Genomic DNA, 20789 nt, shown 5'->3' with positions numbered 1-20789 from the left:
TGGAAGGTAACACATTGATAACAACATTTTAAAATTTTACCATGAGGCCTGGACAATTATGTAAAATGGCTTCCTTGTTACAGGCACACTGATGGCTTCCTGGCCTCTTGCCATTCTCCTCCCACACTACCATGTCTGCACTGACTACAGGAAATTCTTTCAGCTTCTGAGGAATTCACATCCTGTCCTCCAGTCCTTTGGCCTTGCCCCATTATAGGCAGAGTGCCCCATTCCCATGTCCGAACAGACCAGTTCAGCCTCTGCTTTCTGTTTATTTACATTCACATTAGTCAGCCCAACTCCTCGGTTCTTTAATGATTGTTGTTGTTGTTTTAATTTTGTTCATGGAGATATGGGGACCAACAGTGATTGGTTTTATGGCCTAAAGTCAGCCTTTACAAATTAACACACTTTTAATTACCATCATGTTGTGAGTTTTAGAAATATACAATTTCAACATTACTCAGACAGAACAATTAAACATCCTGATGTTTTTATTGAAGACTGTTTCACCAACTGAAGCTGACAAGGAGAAAGCAATTCCTAATTTTTGCAATTTTTCCCTGTAATATTGTGTGCCTCTGGCTGTGTGTGTGACAATGCATGTTCAAGATTCAAGATTCTTTATTTGTCACATGTGGTGCACCCACAGTGAAATGTATTTGCGTACAAACAACCCTGTGCAAACAGTGCATAGCTCAGTAAAATAAAAAGAATAGAGTCAAATAAAATAATTATGTGCTGTGAGAAACTCTTCATTCCAATCTCACTATCTGTTAAGTTGTAAAGGTCTTCTCCCTCACAGTCTGGGCTTTGTTGCAGCCAGAAACACAATTTTCTGGCACCATTGAAAGAAGAAGACAGACAAAGCAGGGAAAGGGTGACAGGGAAGAAAAGGAGAGAGTAGGGCTGACACACAGGAGATAGATGGGACAATGGATAGAATAAAAAAAAAGTACTTATCTCTAGTGTGTGCCTGTAATTCCTCAGTGGGGTCCAAAGAGGGCAAGAAAAGTATGTTTTCCCTCTGACAGGCCCTCTGACTGTTCACCAAAAAGAAACTACTGCTCTCTAACTGATTATATAACAGTTTTTCCTGCAGATCTTTGTAGATAAACAAAATGCATCCATCAATCACTGGAGGCGAAACAGGAGGCAGGTAGATGTGAAGGGTGGACGTAGAAATTGAAGGGAAAGGAAACCTCAACACCAGATACCATCAAGGCTTCTGCCGTTCAGGCATTTTGGTGACAGTTATAAACCTTGCTGGTTTGTCTGTGACACTTGCAGCAGATTTGTGTGCAAGTTGTTGTGCTTTGAGTATTTTTGCCATGTATGCTGTGTTTGTGTCACCAAGTGCATTGAGCTCTCAGCGTCACTTTGAGACTGAAAGTGACTAAACCTCATCTATCAGTTTCACCTGATAGATACTTTCCCATTTAGGTTTAAGGATGCAAAAGGGGCCTTAAAAACAAATCAAAGGACATTGATCTCACCAATTAAAAGAGATGTGGGAGAACAGAACCCACACAACCACAGGGAGAACATGCAAACTCCACACAGACAGGCCCAGGGTTTAGACTAAGAAGCTTTCTAATCCAGTCACATAGAAGTAAAGTGTGTATGATGACCTTTAATCAAAAACAATTACGATTTCCTGTACCCCTCAGAGCTAGAATTAGCAAACTTTCACAACGGTGTTCACTTGCTTGTTGACTTTTATGTCTGAATCAAAGAGTTAATTTTTTAAACACTAAATATCTATCCAGTTTAACCAAACTGATATAAAATGTCACATTTCCTTGCGCCCGAGTCAAGGAAAAAGCCCACTGACAACATCACTGAAAGGGTTGATTGGTAAAACTTGAACAGACAAAGCCATGAATGCATGTTACATGATATGGATCAACCTCACATCATCACCGGGAGCTGAAATTCATGCTCTACCTCTTTTTTTTTTCATTTTATTTACAGTTTTAATTATAGATCCTTTTGTCTTTTCTAACCAGAGCAGGCCGGTGGAGGGTCAACAGCTGTTATCGAGAGTTCAAACACTGATAGCTTGAAGCTGCAGGAGAAGAGTTCAGTCATTTTAAGGCTAAAGGGGGTCAAAGGCCTTTAACATAAACAACCTTCACTTCAGCTCTCTCTCCCTATTTTGTAGAAAAACTGTTTACCACAGATTAAACATGAAACATTTTTGTTGCACACACATACTTACACATTCTTGATCTCTCTCACTGCCCCACACATCTGCTGGGTGTGTCAAATGTGTGTCAAAAAGTGGTGGATCTGATTGCACTTGGAACAAGCACTGGGGAATAGTGGGGGACCAGAAGAGCAAGGAGAAGAAAGGTCTGTCATGTGCATGAGAAAGGAAAGGAAAAGTAATGCGTAAGAAACAACGGAAGGGACAGGAGAATAAGACACGAAAGTGGGAAAACCATCAAGGAATTGGAACTGCAGTAGATTTATTGTAATTTGCAAAGTAAACACTCGGGCTGCCCACAGCCATTGTTCATCATCAAAATGTGCAATCAAAATCCAAACAGTTGTGAGTGAATGCCTCTCAAAAGGAAACACTGACTGACGAAACCGAGATCTTGGGCCACTCACAAAAATCACACAGGACACAGAGTTAAACACACTAATCTCAACTAAAAAAACTTTTTTTTTTATCACTGTGAGTCCTGCCAAAGTGCAAATATGTTGTTGAACACATTGTGGGCGCCGACATAAAAAGTTCACAGAAGAATGGACAGAAAAAAGTCAATCTAAATCAAATTGGGAGAAAGGAAAAAGAGGAGTGTGGGAGAGCAACCATATGAAAGAGGTGAAGAGGGAGGAGTTTCAGGGCCAGATAAGTAAGAACTAAGCTGGAGAGCGTATCGTCTTCCAGCTACCGCCCTCCCTTCATTTTCATTTTCCAGCCCTGCCAAAATAGCTGGAAAGTCAGGGCTTGCCTCCTCAACTGAATTGCCTGAACCATTATGTGACTCATTCGTCTGGTTTCCGTGGAAACAAACCAAAAGAACTTGGTGACCAGAAAGTTGCAATCTGTAAACCCAGAGAAGTAAGATGATTGCTGCCTTTCCTCTGCTAAAAATACAGCAGTGCAGCTCTCTGGTGGAGGATAAAACACAAAGATGTGGCTGATTCAACAAAATGAAAATATCCAGCTTTGATTGTGATGAAGCAAATACTTGAAGTCTCCATGGAGTCGCAGAACCAGCTGCTTTTCTGTCCAGTACTTGTTCCATTAACCTTGACATTCTTTGAATGAGTAACTAACTCACAGTCCAGGGCCAGTGGTCAATGATTAAAAGTGGTTCTCTTCTCTGGATTAAAAGAAAGGTGGCATTAAAAGAAAATAAATGTTTCTATTCAGCCATCCTGAGACAAGGATTCAGTTCAGATGGACCCAGGATTTAACAAAGGGGTTTTATATAACAGTTTGGTGACTGTTTGATTGTGTCATGCTATATGCAAAGGTTGGATTAACCCGTAGGAGCCCACAGGCAGCAGATCTGGTTCAGATCTCATTCTCTTCATGCCAACCTGCCACAGTAGCTGTTGATTTAGTTTCTTCACTTGGTGTTGGAAAAGCTAATGTCACAAAACATGTTCTTGTTTGTCAAAGTTATTAATTTTACTTTTTAAAAGTCTCTGAATGTTGTCTACATTGCTCTATAGAAATGATTCAGCTCTTTCGAAAAATTGAGTGAAGAAAACTGTCACTCTCATTCATTGACAGTTTTTAAGCTTGTCTGAATCAGGCTGTGACAGTAACAGGTTGTTTTGCTCTGTCCTGTCTCTTCAGGAAGCAGACCGACTTCCTCAGTTCTGGCTCCTTTAAAAACAAATGAAATGATTATGATTTTTGTTTTTGTCTCATCTCTGGGCGTCCTGTGGAAGTGCAATAGAAATGTTTGGTCTGACTGAAAAAAAAATTGTATTTTATTAGTTCATAAAGAAAGTTTTTTGTTGTCACTGTCATGGCACTGCTTGCTCGTTGGGGGATCTGTTGGGTCTCTTTAACTTATTTTATAAAGAGTTTGGTCTAGCCCTCCTCTGTATGTAAAGTACCTTGATGTAACTTTGTTATGATTTGGCGCTATACAAATAAATCTGATTTGATGCAAGTGTGCAAGTGTGCAAATAAAGTAATGTTTAGTTTTTAGCAGCACTCAGGGGCAAGAAGAAACTATAAATTGCTCCAGGCCACAGACTCAACTCTACCCGAACTGTTCTTGGCTTGCCCACCCTATGGTCCAATGGCCTCATTCTTGCCTTTAATTCTGCAGTGTTATCCCCTTTCCAATATCTGAGCTCATCTACAATAGTATAGTAGAGTATTAGTAGAGTAGAGTAGAGTAGAGTATTGAGATGTAACTTGAGCCTAATCCAAATTGTTATGCATGCTAATTACAACATATGGTGGCATAAAACAAGTCTAAAATATAAAAAAAAAATAAAATAATAAATAACTAATAGTTTATGTGACTGACTTACTGACAGTAAAACATTTTCTGTTCATTGTGACACGTTGAATTCATTTTCACAATAATAGACTTTGTAGCAAGTATGACACTGAACATGCCAAATGTCACAGCTCACAGAAACCTTTCTATGACACCCAATGAAATAGCATCTGCACAAGCAGATAGTGTTGAAATCGTCTGGAGAAGAAACAGGAATCACTGAAGAATTCCTCTGATGGACTTCAGAGAATACATTCATACAAAATGTATTCAGTGATGACCAATTCTGCTCTCGACATATGTTGTTGTAGCCCCATCAACAACTGTATGTTGTAAGCCTGGAAGCTACAGTACAGAGAGCTACAAAACCAGGCTACCTGGTTAGCATGTTGACATTATTAAAAAAAATGTCATACCTATATAAGAAAAACAAGGAGATTGCCTTCCAGTGCAGTCAGTAAGAGTCAGGGTTTGCATATGTTAGCTATGTAGCAAAATGTATAAAAATCACCATCAAACAGCAGTAAATAATGAACTTGTGAACTTTCGAACCTTCAAGGAAGCAAACATGTCAAAAATGTTTATATTATATTTCTGGTGGACATTTTACCTTTGTGGGACCTGGCTGCCGGTAAACATGAGAATCCAAGTATGAACTCAGGACAACAAAACTAAAAAAGTTAGGTTGAAAAGAAAAATAGATTTAATCAGTGTTTCATGACAGGTGCGACAGAGAGCGCTATTTGTTTCCTTCCTCAATTCTCTTTATTTAACTCCAGGTAGTCCACTTACTTGCAGGATGCTGTTGGGCAGGGGACTTTAATTATAGACATTGTTAATTTTTAGATGAGAGGAATTCCATCATAGGAAGGGAGAATCCCATGTTTGAAGAGCTCGGAAGGTTGGAATGACCCTCTCAATTTTCATGGACTAATAGTTTGTAAGATCCTCGGCTTGTTTCCACATGTGAAATCTAAATCTAAACACAGATTGAGAACTCTGGGAACGATTTTTTTATGATGAGAGCTCTTCACAAAGATCCAAAATGACTCATTGGTTCGTATCCAGTGGTTTTCTGCACAATAAATAAAAAAATGTATTTGTGTTTTTGTTATTTTAATCAATCTCCCAACATAGCTGGAGAGATATGGTTGTGTTTCCTTGTTGGTGGTACAGAGAGATGCCAGAATAAGTCTTACTCTTCGTTCCCAACAATATGTCAGGAACCTAGTGTTTCCATTGTTTTCCCTCACCTTTTGTTGTCCTGTCTTCCTGCCTTGTTTGTGTATCTGTCTGGAGCTTGTCGCAGCTGGAGTCACCGCTCACCTGCACACCTGCCAGCCATCTGCAATCAAGCCAGCCCAACTCCATTTCACTTTGCTAGATTGTCTGTTTACCTGTGTGGTATCACACCTTGGCTTGAGATGACTTTCATTTTTGTGTCAACCCAGCTTCTACCACTCCTCAAGTCTTTGGAACCCTCTCACCTTGGACCTCCCCAAGTCAGCAACCTCACCCTGTTCTGCCGCAGCCACACTCCCCCGGGGCCTGTATCATAAAACTGGATTAAGATGCCCAGGATCTCTTTTTGTTATCTGCTTTCAATTACTCAGACATCTGCAATTTGGATAAGTGGTGTAACAAAGCTGTTTATCAACTCACTAATTGAACATGGGGTTTTCCCATCTAGATCAGCACACATTCACATAAAGGGGTGGGGTTTGCTGTATCCGACCAATCAGACAACAGAGAAGAAGCAAGGAGCAGTGTATATCACAATGGAGGAGCAAAGTGGGGTTTTTTCCACAGTTGAGGCTGCAAAAAATCACAGACTCTGTCAATGCCCAAGTTACCGGGATTCACATGATTCACACATCACATGTGCCCCATAAATTTATGCTTCTGATTATCATTATTTTTTATGCTTGTTTGGCAATTTGAACCTCATTATTTCAGTTGCAAGTAGCAATTAAAAAAACAGTTGAAAGTGGTCAGTAGTTCTACTATAATATTTGCAGGCTCTCTATATATCTATGTTGTGGGCTATAACCAACAGGTATAAAGCTTCAAGGAATTTCTCTCTTCAGAGCTTTCTCTTTTCTTGAGTTCAGGCTCATGTATCGCATAAGCTATCAAGGCAACATGCCCCAGTTGAAAGTAAACCAGCTATGTGACACTGAAAACAGAAGGGTTATCCCTGAAGTTAGCACGCTAAACTGAAATATAGCTTCATGATAGAGGCCCCTGGACAGCTAAGCCACTCATAAAACATACTTTGCATCCCAAACCTTTTGTTAAATAAATTTGCTTCCTTCTCTTCTCACAAGAACTGTTTTCAGAGTTTTTTTGTCTGCATTTTGGTGTCCAACATTCTTCTCATTATGACACAATAAACCTGTTCCTTGAAAGAGGCCTAAACCCTAGAAGCAAAACATCAGCATTCCTTTCAGGAAGACTCTTTGTCTCCCAAACCTTTTATGTGGTCATATATTCTCAGGGAGGAGAAAGCTCACCTGGCGTGACTGTTTATCCAGGATATTTAGAGGATTTTAGATATCACTGGGGACAAGTCAACAACTATTAATCCTCCAGATTAATAGCTAATGGGTCAAAGGAATCCAGGAATCCAGTTGCACTGCATGTACTGGATTGTCAGAGCAACAGAGTGACATTAAAGGGATTGTAAACACTTCAAAATATTGATAAACATTGCATCAAAAAATTACTTATTTAGTTTGTTTGTTTTTTGCAAAGTGAACAGCTGTGAAGCAACTGCCAGATGGCAGACGGAGTATGGGATGGATGCAAGTTTTTCACAGATTTGTCTGTGTCTTTCAAATGCATCTTTGATGATGCACATGCAAGTGAGTCTATTCAAGGATGTGTTTGTCCTAGCTCGTCCCCTTATGTCTGTATTTCAATATGATGATGTGTGGCGCTTCATATGGCGCTATCAGGGCCAACCAGTGTGTGTCATCACAACAACGCTGTCACAGCCCTCTGCAGACCAATCATTTAGCCAAACAGAAATTTAAGCATCTCCTCCCTTCAACTCATTGTAATACTGATTTCTCCTCAATTATTGGGTGTTAATAGATATCCAAATGATTGATCTAGCATTGTAAATTGAATTTGTGTGGCTTAGATGGGAATGCCTCAACTGGGTCAAATATCAACATAAGCAAGAGTGGTAAACTTCCACCCCTTCCCCTATTCTTTAGCACATCCTCTGCAATGGTGGAGTTGGTCCCAGGGGTCCACTTCAAACAATGACTAACAGACAGGAAGTTCCAAAGTCTGTTCCTTCCCAGGGTAAAAACTGCAAAGGATGTGCTACCCAATTTCTACAAGGCAATGGACTCATCTCTTGACTTTCATTTCTATCACAGATGTTGTTCAGTTGGTGAGTGAAAAAGTGAAAACTCTGTTGGGAAAAACTAGCTCTTACAGCTATTTAAGTGGCCAAAATGTTAGCACATTAGCACCCCCCCACCCCCACCAACCCCACCCCTTGTGTTTCCAAAGAAAACCAACTATTTCACAGTATTTGCCAAAGACATTACACAAGAAATAAGTTGGAAAATAAAATTCTTAAGCTGTCACAGCCTCAAGAAGCAAAAATCTCTACTGTTTTATAAATCTTGGCTTGATAATCAGGATCTAAATCATTCCCTTGACTCAAATCTCCAAAGCAGCCCTACTAAGACAGCAAGTGCATGCCAACAAAATTGTGCTGTTAGGTCAAGCAGCAATAATGCAGTTCAGTGCTGAGTCTACATAGTTCTTCCCAGCAGCTGGCTTATTTGGCCTCAGATTACTGGGATATGACCAAAAAAGGTCTTTCGCTGTTCACTGCTACTGAAAATCCGGCCTTTATCCCTTACCCAAGTGGGCCTGGACTGTTGCAAAATGCTGCTAAAGGTCAAAACAGGAGCTTTGAAAAAAAAAAAAAAAAACATGGATGTGATTGTTAGCGTATGTTCATGGGAGACAGCGTGACCTTCAGCTAAATGATGGATACTGTTCCACAAATGCAAATTTTGACTCATCTACCTGATTTAGTGCAGGTTTGTGGGAATACAAGCTTCAAAAGAGAGTTATTTTATCAGACAAGGCAAACATTTACAGTCCCAGACCTGAACCTTGACATTTCAGTTACAGTAGATATGGCAGAGACATACTGTATAAAGTGTTTTAGACAAAGTGAGGGAATTTTAAATCAGCCGCTGATCTTTTCCTTCTGTCGATGCCCCTCTTTAATCACACAGTGCAAACAATTCCTGACATAATGTGGAGTAACTTCAAAGTGCTAGACTGTGAGGAAATAAATTTGCATTGCAGTAGAGCTTGATCACAGCTTCTTAAAGAGCATCAAGCTTTAGACCATGGCCCAGATGCAATGTTCTTATGTAAGAAGGGTAAAGAGTGCTCGGGTCTTCCTGTGGTATTTGGGGCCAACATTGTGCTTTGACATGATTGAAGCTATGTAAGGGAGACTGTGTGGCTTGCTGTGATCTCAATTTGAAGGCATCCTTTATTTTAGTCCATTGAGAACACCAAGTCTTTATGTCTCTTCACCAGATTAGGTGAAGTCAGGACTGAACTGTGCAGACTTGGCTCATCTTTACTTGTAGCTTCTGCACATTCAATTCGCACCGCCTCAGTTAATGACAAGCCTTCCTTATAAGAGCAGAGAGCCAAGCAGCTCGGTCCTGCCTCCTAGTGCGAGAGGGATAACCCACAGTTCAGTAAACTACTGACGTAAAATACAAAAGCACCTGGGAAAATTAATGATTGGTGACTCTACATTGCCCATAAGGATGATAGTGAGTGGTTGTTTCTGAACTGAGATCAACTCCAGCAGCCCCCATGACTTGCGAATGGATAAGTAGTAGAAAATGAATGAATGAATGTTGGACCGGATATGATTACCTCAGATTTTGTGTGAGTGAGATGTGAGGGTTGTGGGACATTATAGATTATTATTCGTTCTTACAGAAATTCACTGTGCACCATAGAGTAATAGGCAGATGACATCAATAAATATAATGTCATGTCAGCCAATGGTAACGGTATTATCCCTATGTCTTGTATTAATTTATTTTCGCTACTGGACAGGATTATCCTCAAATATGGAAATCTTTTAAATCCCAAAACTGGCACCCACAGATTTCCCCTCATGACTCAAACAGCACACACAAAGGGACATTTGTCTAAATTGAAGACTTCAACACTGTCATGATGTGCCCTGTCTTCTGTGTGTTTGTGTGCCATTTCCTATTATAATGATACTCTTGTTGCCTTCATGGCATGGGTTTGAACACGCTTTTATTTTGAAATGTGTTTTTCTCTACTGAGGGAGTTACATGTTCATACTTCATTTCCACACTGTAAACGCCACAGAGGTAATGTCGTAAGTAAATAATTTCATAGTTGAATATAAATGATTGTTAAAAATATATATTATTTGCAAGAAAAGGGATTCGATTAGTTTGGATTTAAAATATTTCATTTATATGTATTTACACTGAGGAAAGCACGTTGCAAAACAAAATGGTGATTTTTTGTATTTTTGTGTTACAGTTTTCACTCTGCCCTGTAAGGTTATATAAAAGAGCCACAATCAGACTGAAGTCAGTCATTTGCAGAGAAGAGTTTAATTAGTTGTATAGCTGCAGTTGCTACACTGGAGTGAGGACAACGTAATGAAAAGACATTTAAAGGCTGGTGCTATACATCATGGTAAGATCGATGCAAAATAATGTGACAAGATTTCAGTGGCTAGTACAAGGAGTTCACGGTCATCTGCATTGTCAAGTGGCTCATTAATACATGCACATGCTAAAGCAGAAGCAGCTAAAGCAGACCTTGCATTTGCTGAACAAAAAGCTAAAGCTAAGTAGAGAGAGCAGCTAAGGAGACTGAGCAACAGAAAGTGATAGCTGACAGAGAAGCTGAATATCAAAAGGTAAAGGCTGATAGAGATGCTGCACATCACTTTGAGAAAGTAAAGAGGGATGCTGAGCTTGAAGAGCTTACTATAAGGCAAGAAGCAGCAGCAGCAGAGGCCAAAGCGGCTGTGTGGGAATCAGCAGATGCTCAGGAGTGTGAGTGGGTGATTACATTACCTCTCACTTTGACCCACAATCACATGAAAGCTGTCTTTTAACTGACTTCCCAGATCAAGCAGCCATGAAAGCTCACCCATCAAAAAGTCCCTCGCAATCCCTTTAATTTAGAACAACAGACCCCCATGTTTCTAAATGGATCATCGTATGCTACTGTCACAGTGCTCGGTGCGAGCTGGTGAATTCAAGTTTATATCAGTTTGATGATAAGCCTGATCACTATCGTGCTTTTCAGTCTTCATACACCAATGTCACACAAGGACTAGGCCTCACACCTACTGAGGAGTTGGACTTAATGATAAAATGGCTCGGTAGAGAATCCAGCAACCAGGTCAAACGTATACAGTCAGTAAACATAACAAACCCAGTCATAGCACTTAAGAAGGCCTGGGATCGCCTCCACGAATGTTATGCAGCACCTGAAATGATCAAAAGGTCTCTTTTCGACGGACTTGACAATTTCCCAAGAGTTTCAGAGCACATTAACACATGAAGCTGTGGGAACTAGCAGATTTGCTAATGGAAGTACAGTGTGCTAAGGAGGACGGCTGCCCTATGGGCTTCAAGAAAAATAGATTTCAGCTGGTTCAAAACATAAGGAAGAAAATAAGGGACAATTTCCACCATTTGAATTTTTCACCCGGTTCATATGTTATGGGGCACGGAAGAGAAGCAACTCCGTCTTTTATATCCGAAGCGCTAGCAGCTCACCCACAAAGTTTGAAAGGGCCCCTTTTAAAGGCACAAGAAACCCCATTTCGGTTCACAAGATGGATGTTGTCTCTACAGACACACGTGCAAACAATGTGAAAGGTGTAAGTGACCCAAACAAAAGTTGCCCAATACACAGCAAGCCGCATCCTCTCAAATGGTGCAAAGCTTTAGAGACAGAAAACGTGGAGGAAATTTGCTTTAGGTGTTGAGGCTCAACTACTCACTTTGCTAAGGACTGTCCAAATACAATTAAGGGTATGGAATGTGATAGCACCGATCACAACTCCGCCATGCATCCTGGACCTCCACCTCAAGTTAAGGCTTCCTCAACTTCACCACACAACGGTGGGGATGGAGGAGAACTATGCCATCACAGCAGCTGTTAACTCAAGCTGCACTGAGGTTTGTGGCACAGGAAAAATTGGCCTATCATGCTCCCAAGATTTGCCTGGCGAAAGTCTATCGCAAAGGTCAACCAGACAAATCTATTAAGGTCTATGTCATCTTGGATGACGAAAGCAATAGGTTGTTAGCATGGCCCATGTTATTTGAGCTATTTAATGTAGAGTGTGAACCATACTCTTACTATTTAAAGACGTGTTCTGGCACTGTGGAAGCATCTGGGCCTAGAGCTGAAGCCTTTGTTATCGAGTCACTGGATGGAAGGGCTACAATCCCTCTCCCACCACTCATCGAGTGCAATGATATACTCGACAATTGTTCTGAAATCCCGACTCCAAATGCAGCTGGACATCATCCTCATCTTGCCAAGGTAGCAGAGCATATTCCTAATATCGACCCGACTGCTGAGATCCTCCTGTTGCTTGGCAGAGACATAATAAGACTGCACAAAGTCAGGGAATGGATCAACGGGCCTCACAATACCCCCTTTGCACAACGCCTAGACCTGGAGAAATGTGTTTGGGAATGGACATCTCAAGCTGCAAAGTAAAAAAGAACCAGATCCTGTGTGGAACTGTGCAGAGGTACCTAAACCAACAAGGATGCTTGTGGGAGTTCAACCCCCCACATGCGGGTCTTGGGAACGTCTGATTAGGGTGGTCAGAAGGATTCTGGACGTAATGCTTCTTGAACAACACACCCGCTTAACCCATGATGTTTTGTGCACACTAATGGTAGAAGTGACCGCCATTATCAACGCAAGGCCTCTAATACCGGTTTCAAATTACCCTGATGATCCATTCATTCTGTCACTATCAATGCTTTTGACCCAGAAAGTAGGAGTCCCACCTCCACCAGGAGACAGACAAGGACCTCCTCACCAAGTAATGGAGACAAGTACAAGCTCTTGCCAATATATTTTGGAGGTGTTGGAGTCGAGAGTATTTGCCAACTTTGCAGCACAGGAGGAAATGGAAAAAAATCACACCCAAACCTGCAAGAAGGAGACCTTGTTCTTCTCAAAGACAGTCAAGTTGCCCGCAACAACTGGCCAAGGGCTATGATCACAAAGGCTTTCTCTGGAAGTGATGGAAGAGTGAGAAAGGAGGAATTAAAGACCACAGATCAAGGACATTCAAAGACGTTCTTCAGACCAGTCTCAGAAGTTGTCTTACGTCTTGTTAAAAACTGATGTTCAGAGACCCACTTAGTTCATGGGGTAATTGGTTAGTGACCTCACAGAGGTCATGCAGGGAGTGTGTTGCCTTTATGGCATAGGTTTGAACACGCTTTTATTTTGACGTGTTTTCTCTACTGAGGGAGTTACATGTTCATACTTCACTTCCTGTTAGTTTGTCGACGCTAGCTGGATCAGCTCTCCTGTGTTTATGTGTTCATCAAAAATAATCTGCACTGTAAACGCCACAGAGGCAATGTAGTCAGTAAATAATTTCCTAGTTGAATATAAATGATTGTTAAAAATATATATTATTTGCATGAAAAGGGATTTGATTAGTTTGGATTTAAAATATTTCATTTATATGTATTTACATTAAGGAAAGTACATGTTGCAAAGCAAAATTGTGATTTTTTTTTTATTTTTTATTTTTGTGTTACAGTTTTCACTCTGCCCAGTAAGATGATATAAAAGAGCCACGGTAAACAGCAAAGAAAGCTCACTGTGACTCAAGTCAATCACTTACAGAGAAGAGTTTAGCTAGATGTATAGCTGCAGTTGCTACACTGTAGTGAGGACAACATAATACTCATAATTTTTCTCATTTCAGGTAATTTTACTTCCTGTTTCATGTTGCCCTCATGTGTTTCACCTGTGTCTGTCTAATCACCTCCCCCTGTCTTTATATAACCCCCTTCAACCTTTTGTTGTAGCATTTCTCAAGTTCCAGCACTCTTCATTGTCTCTAGTGTTCCTGTTTTTTGACCCTATTTGGACGTTTGGACTTGTCTTTTTTGCCTGCTCCCTTTGTGCTTCTGCTGAGGGGACTGACTACTCATGTATTGAACCCAGATTAAAACCTATTCAAGTGATCCCTGTGTCTTAGAGTTGTGCCTTTAGCCATTCTTTTTATGAACTGGAACTGAGCTGAGCTCCATCAGCAGGAGAAGCTGCTGGCTCAGCTGCAGCAGGGGGTTATCAAGGTTTCCAGCCACCATGGTCGACCTGGAAGACCAGCTAGCCCAGGTACAGCAAGTCCAGTCCTCCTTGACCCCTGTCCTTGCCCCTTCTTCTGCACTTGCCTCTGCTTGTGCCACCATTCCTAAGGTTCCACTCCAGCTTTCCAATCTAAAGCAGTTTTCAAGGGATTCCAAAGCCTGCAGAGCCTTTCTCATACAGTGTGGACTGTACTTTGTACTCCAGACATCAGCCTTCCCTACTGAGTGAGCCACGGTGGCCTACATAATTTCTCATCTCTCTGGGTGAGCTGTATTTACTATGCTCAACATGGACACTACCTCTCCACCTGTCTGGCCCAAGGCAGACCTGCCTCTGAGAGGACTATCTTGAGCTTACTTCCACACACTGAAGTGACCATGTCCTTGGCTCTCACCTCCATCACTCTACCCCTGATCTTCACATTGACAGTCACTTTCCTCCTTGTGGAGATTCCTCTGCACGCTCTAATCCTTGTGTGTCCTTCGCTCCTGTTTCTCTTCCCCTAATCAACTGGCGCACCAGGGAGATCATCACGTGGGACAACGCCTGCTCTGAGGGCTGCTCCTGGCCTTGCTCGTCTTCGCCCCCGGTGCCACCACCTTGATTGGCGCAGTATTAATGTCTTCTTCCTACATGAACCTATCCCAGGTACCTGCTTGCTACCACGACCTGAAGGAGATTTTTAGCAAGACAAGTAGCAGGGTTTTACCACCTCACCAACTGTTTGACTGCCTCTTCAACCTGATTCTCAGTGTCGCCCTGCCCAAAAGCTCACTGCTCACTTCCCACGCCACTGGCCTCACCCAACCCTCTTCCTCAGCTTCTGGTGTGGGATTCTTCTTTTTCAGCCAATCGCATGGAGAGAATTAATTAACCTCAACTTGTCAGTAACATTTATCTATCATTGCAAAGCAATGTCACTGAATGAGTTGAAGCTCCTGCTGAGCAAAGTTAAATGTTTGAATGAACATCAACTATTTGACCGTATTTGTGACACGTGTTGTTTATTGTTGCCATAACGACAATGGTAGCCAAAGGTTTAAGCATGGAGACATGTAAGGAGCCATATGTTTGGCTCAAAGCAAACACATCTGATTGGCTATTGAATCTGTAAGTCAGAAACATACATTTGATTGACAGCTTTATCAGCCAATGGTGACTTTGGTTGACCTGCGACATCAGGTCAGTCTCAAAATTCAATGTACAGATTTCGTAAATGGGTTGGGTTAGTGGGCTGTGAATTTCATGTATTCTCTGTTTCCTTCCTCGGTATCATCATTGCAGAAGGCTACAACCAGATGGATCCTACCAAGATTCGTGCCATTGCTGACTGGCCCACTCTGAGGAACCGCAAACAGATCCAATGCTATCTTAGTTTTGCCAATTTTTATTGCGTTTGTTTGTAATTTTAGCACCATTTCCACCCCCTTGCATAAAAGTAACCCCTCCCAACCCCTCCCCACTTTCATTTCCAATGGTCTCCAGAAGCCGACTGGGTATTCCAGAGGCTCAAGAAGACCTTCACCACCACTCTTGTCCTGATCATGCCTGACCTCCGGGCTCAGTTCATCGTAGAAGTGGACGGCTCCAATGTGGGGGCTGGTGTAGTGCTCTCCCAAAGATCCAGCAATGACAACCAACTCTATCATTGCATCTTTCTCTCCCGCAAGTTCACCCGAAGAACTGAGAACTTCTGGCCATCAAGGTGGCTCTGGAGGAGTTGTGTCACTGGCTGGAGGGGATGGACATCCCCTTCCTGGTCTGGACTGACCATAACAACTTCGAGTACATCAAGTTTTTCCAAATGGCTAAACTCCCTGCAGGCAAATTGAACGTTGTTCTTCACTAGATTTAATTTCTATTTGTCCTATCACTCTGTATCTAAGAACCTTAAGCCTGATATTCCTAACACACATCTTTGATCCTGGCACCTCTCCCAAACACCGCTCTCTCCTCCTGCTTCATACCTGCTTTGTTGGTGCCCTCTCCTGGGGAGTCTAAACCAATGTTACAAGAGCACTAGCCCAGATCCAGGTTCTGTTAGGTGCCACCCAAAGTGCCTCTTTGTCCCTGCCTTTCTCCATTCACGGGTCATCCATTGGGCTCACGCCTCTTCCTTTGATTGCCATCCTGGTCACAAGACGACATTATTCTTTGTGCGCCAACGGTTCTGGTGACCTGCTATGGAGAAGAAAGTGGGAGAGTACATCGGTGCCTGTACAGTTTGTGCTGGCAACAAGTCCTCTAGACGCCCTCCAGCAGGTCTCTTGTGCTCCCTCCCTTTGCTATCATGTCTCTGGTTGACATCTCCCTGGACTTTGTCACTGGTATTCCCTCCTATCAACACTACCATCCTCACAGTTGTCAACCACTAAATTTGGCCATTTCATTCCCCTGCCCACGTTGCCTTCAGCCTAGGAGACAGTAGAGGCAGTACTCAACCCATTTTTCACCTCCATGGCTTCCACGAGACATCATCTCTGACCATGGTCCTCAGTTTATATCACAGTCTTTTGCCTCTTCCCTTTGTGCTTCTGCCATGTAAACTGACTATTCACATACCAAGCTGAAATTAAAGCCTATCGAACTGATCCCTGTGACTGAGAGTTGTGCTTTCAGGTCCCTTCCCCATCCCTGTTCATTATACATAGGTTTATGGGACCTCGCCAAAACTCAGTGACAATCCATCTCAAAATAATCAGGAGGCTAAGAGCTGTAGGCATGACCCAGCTTTAAACTGAGTTTGTCAGATCGCTTGATGTCTCCTGACTCAACTAAAGGCTCAAGCATGTCAGACACCAGGACAGCATTGAGTCAAATAAATGAAGGATATCATACAGAATCAGGTGGGTCTGTGTTTTTTTTAAATAGTTTAACTATCTGTTCCAACAGGTTATAAAATCAGGATTGCATTGATGTGCATGTCTCAAAGAGAGCATAGGTTTTCCACTCGATGAAAGAAAAGCAAGGCTGGTTGGTGAATCTTTTAAAAAATTTTATACTGTATAACCTTGCCCCTTTCTCCCAGTGCCTTCACTGTATGATACTATAATACTAAGAGCTTAGTTAGAGTTTGTGTGTGATCACAGTTGAGGTAATCAGTAAACACGCCAGTGGTTTTGCACAGAGTTTTGCAAAAATATTAAAATTTACCACTTTCAACCTGAAAATAACTTGGGGATAACTGGTAGTTTCATGTGGCTTTGGGGTATTTTGGGGAGAATAGACAGGAATACTAAGACTCAAACCACACATGAACTAATGCCAGGCTAAAAATTGAACATTTAATTCCTCCACACTGGGAGGCATGTTTTTTGTCACTTGAAACAGAACAAGAACCAAACTGACATGTCTATGAGCTGGACCTCTGGAAAACCTCATGAGACTTATTTGGATGCCAGAAATGTCAGAGAAATGTGGGAGGAATACAGAGATAGGAGACACAAGATGAAGCGGATGTTGGGAAAGTGTTGAGGTAAGGGAAGCTATCATAATGAAAATGGTTTTGTGCCATCGTAAGCCTTTCAGTTTAACTGCTTCATGTGATGTGGAATGAAAACTCCACAAGGAATCACTGTAAAGCTAGAGCCAGCCTAATGGTTAGACACTGTCAGAGTGAAAATTTACATGCTTCACAATCCATCTGTGTAGATTATAAAGGAGCAGCTTTTCTGGAGCTGATTATTGATTTTACCCATTCTCTCAGTGCTAAGCATGGCACAATCATTAATCCTGCAACAACAGACAGAGACTTAACTCATCATCTGGTCAATTGATAAGGCAAACAGTCTTGTAGTTATAGAACAGTGCTATAATTCATTTGGAGCCATATCTCTGGTTACCTGGCAAATTTAAAGCCAATATTTATGGAATTTTAACTCTGTTTTGGTCTCTACTAACCCCTGATGTTAGATTAACACAGCAGTGTAGTCAAATATCTAGCTTTTAGCTGCAATGTGCTTCACACGTAATCCAAATTGTGTCCAACTGCACTGTGAAAAAGGCAAAATGAGTACGGTTGATTTTTGTTTAACTCTAACAGCCTGGCTTGCTCAGGGTGGATAACATGGTTGGAGAAATCTGGCTTCATCATCATGTCTTGCTGACCATCTCCATGCTGAACAAGATTAAGGGACATAGTCCAAACAGTGATCCATCTCAAATCAAGCTGTGTTTTAGCCAGTCACCACTGGACCTACTGTGTTCTCAGTACAGCAGCCACAGTCAGTGCAGCCTCTTTGTTTGGCTTCTGATGCAGAAAACCTAAGATGAAGACTTAATCTGTAATTATGATAATTAAAGAAATTATGAGGTAAAATGTTTGAAGCCTTTATGTAGTAATGGCAGACTTTCTTTGGCCACTCAGAGAAAAGTGAAACAAACTGTAGACAAGATTTAATATCTTGCTGTAGAAAGTTTCATGGAGACCACCCAAAGCAAACGCTTGATGCTTCGAACACACATGGAGCAATATTAGCATTAATTTATTGAGTATTTCCTGTGAGTATATGTGGATATTTTGTCCATATTGGATTAATGTGCATTGGATTCTTGCTTTGAGTCCAACAACAACATGCAGTAACATATTGGTGCAGGAACAAATGTCAGTCCCTATTATGGACTTCTGAGGATTTTAACTGTAACTGCATCTGTACATTTTACTTTTCACTTGCCTGCAGATAATGATTAAAAATATATATAAAGTTTTTAGGTTCACAAACTAACTTACTTATGTTGTTACTATGTTTACCAAGATTACACAGAGCTGCAGGTTATGAGGGCACAGTTGCTGCACTTCCTGTGACACACCTCAACACAGCATTGTTTTTGACTCCCATCATACGTGTGAAGCATTGATAATACTGATGATGGAAACAATAATTTTGATATCAACTGTTGTTGAAATGAAAGTTTAGGAGGTGATGGTTTGACCTTTGTATCAATCACAGCAGTGTTACATTTTTAAATCACTATTATGCTAAAGTTTAGAGGACGGCTTTCAGCCCTCAGTCTAACTTCTTCTGAGTAAAGTTTCTTCATCCCAGGCCTCTCCTAAAGTTCAGGGTTGGAAACAGAGCAGTGGGGAAAAATGACAGAGTCAAAACCACTCTGGAAAATTTTAAACATGAGAAGTAGACATATAGCCTCCATTGAAATATTGGTCTATTCATAGCTCAGTCATCTGTGTGTGTCAATCTTTTTTCCAGACATTGTGTGTTTTTTGGTTTTTCATCTCACTAGAAGATGAGAAATGATGACACAAGAATGAGTCTCTGTGATGAATGAAAAGCTCTGGGTCGAGCAGATGGCATGACTATACAAAGTTGTAGTATGTATAGTGGATGGAAACTCCGTAGTCCGCCATAGTGATAGCTAAATAGCCTTTTTTGTCTTTGTGTTTTCTATCAGGGGTTTCAGAAACAGGGCCAAGTCCTGATAGTGTTATTTATTAACACAGCAGTGGAGAAAAAAATGTCCTCATCACACTGAGGAGAAGAAATGCTCATCAAAGTGTCTAAAGCCACTGATTACTGTGCAATTTAAATCACAGATCATCAGGGTAATTAATGACTTTTTACTGAGCTATTGAAACACACTTTCTATTAGAATTAGTTTTGTTTGCACAAATGTCAAAAAAAAAAAAAAAAATCCGATCCGATCTGAAAATCCGATCTAAGCACTCACAAGTTGTTCTAAAGTGCATTGTGCTTTCTAGCATTGTCAGGACGATGTGGAATGAATCAGACACACTACTTGTGACTGTTGTTTATAATGTAGCTTTGGTATGATTTGACTTAATTAGATTTTTAATGTTCACACAAACATACACACATTACACTCCTTGTCCTTCAGAAATGAAGAAAAGTTTTGGGCAAAGCAAAGAAACCATTGATCCGGTTGATGTGGTAAAGTTTGTGTGATGGCGGCAAATGAAATAAGGTCATGAGGTGTTCATGTACTGGTACAACAGTGTATGTGAAAATGGAAAATCAAATAAACTCCACTCACGGGTGACAAAAAAGACCCAGAAGTTTAAACCTTCCTGTAAAGGCTGCAATAGTTTTTGGATGGCATGAGGTAATAAGCACATATAAATGATGTGTTGAGTGAATGTCATCATAGATTAAGTTGCTTTTAAAATAAATAGATGAATTAAGTCAAGTGAAGTGAAAGGCAAAGCAGATGCAAAGTAGATAGATTCTTTCTCAATAAATACAGAGTATAATAAAGTGAGTGTAATAAATTCATAGATTTAGCACTGCGAAGACAGAGCAGGGCCAGCAGGAACAAAAAAGCTCACTGGTTAGTTATTGCTTTGCCTGCACTGCTACCTAGTGATGATTGAGGAGAAGAGGAGAAGAAGACAAAGTTCAACCCCAAGATGTGATTTACTGCCACTACACCCCTCCCGCACACCAGCCAGATGTCGGCAATGTGAACTCAGGAGACTATACTCCAGGAAAGCAGTTGGAGCAAACAGAGTATGTTCCAAACTGCTCAAGTCCTTTGCTGGGGAACTGGGAGAGCCTCTACAGCACATCTTCAACATGAGCTTCCAACAAGGGAGGCTCCTAGCAATGTGGAAAACTTGAACTGAACTGAATGACTTCAGGTGTGCCGCTCTAATATCACATGTGATGAAGTCCATTGAGCAAAACTACTTCACTGCCTCATACCTCAGGTCCAGCACACTCTTGACCTGAGCACCTTAGGGAACTGTGCTTGCACCAGTCCTGTTCACTCCGTACGCATGATTCCTGCTACAAATCAGACATACCACATGCAGAAGTTCTCAGATGACACTGCAATTGTGGAATGTATGAGAGATGAATGGGAGGAATAAAGACACCCTGTGGACAACTTTGTGAAACTGCAGGCTTAACCATC

This window comes from Echeneis naucrates, chromosome 7 (genome assembly GCF_900963305.1).
Source record: "Echeneis naucrates chromosome 7, fEcheNa1.1, whole genome shotgun sequence".
NCBI classification, from domain to species: domain Eukaryota; kingdom Metazoa; phylum Chordata; class Actinopteri; order Carangiformes; family Echeneidae; genus Echeneis; species Echeneis naucrates.
Note: the sequence above shows the minus strand (reverse complement) of the source record.